The sequence below is a fragment of the Gavialis gangeticus genome, unplaced genomic scaffold (genome assembly GCF_001723915.1).
Source record: "Gavialis gangeticus isolate Ggan-Ray unplaced genomic scaffold, GavGan_comp1, whole genome shotgun sequence".
Taxonomy (NCBI): Eukaryota; Metazoa; Chordata; order Crocodylia; family Gavialidae; genus Gavialis; species Gavialis gangeticus.
The window spans coordinates 187,887,597-187,887,960 of record NW_017729022.1 but is presented as its reverse complement, the minus strand read 5'-3'; positions in this window follow the sequence as shown (position 1 = coordinate 187,887,960).

Sequence of the window (364 nt, the reverse complement as noted above, 5' to 3'; positions counted from 1 at the left end):
AGTGTTCACAGCAAATGTGTTCAACCTTGGCCTTTAGGTCAGATCTGACCTGCGGAGCCACACCATCCAGCCAATGGGGCTCCCCACAGGTCTGAAAACTTGGTGGCAGAGAGGCAGCATCAGCATTAACTGCTTCCAGGGCCATGGCAATTAACATTGCCACCACTCCTCCCTCCACCAAATTTCCAAACCTGTGGAGAGCCTTCTGGCCCAGATGACAGCCCCATATGCCCGGATGGATGGCATACAGGGTGTGTCGTGACTGGATCCAGTGTGTCGGACCATGCCTTTCTGGACTTCAGCAAGGCCTTTGACACCGTCTCCCACCCCATCCTCATTAAAAAACTAGGCGACTGTGGCATTG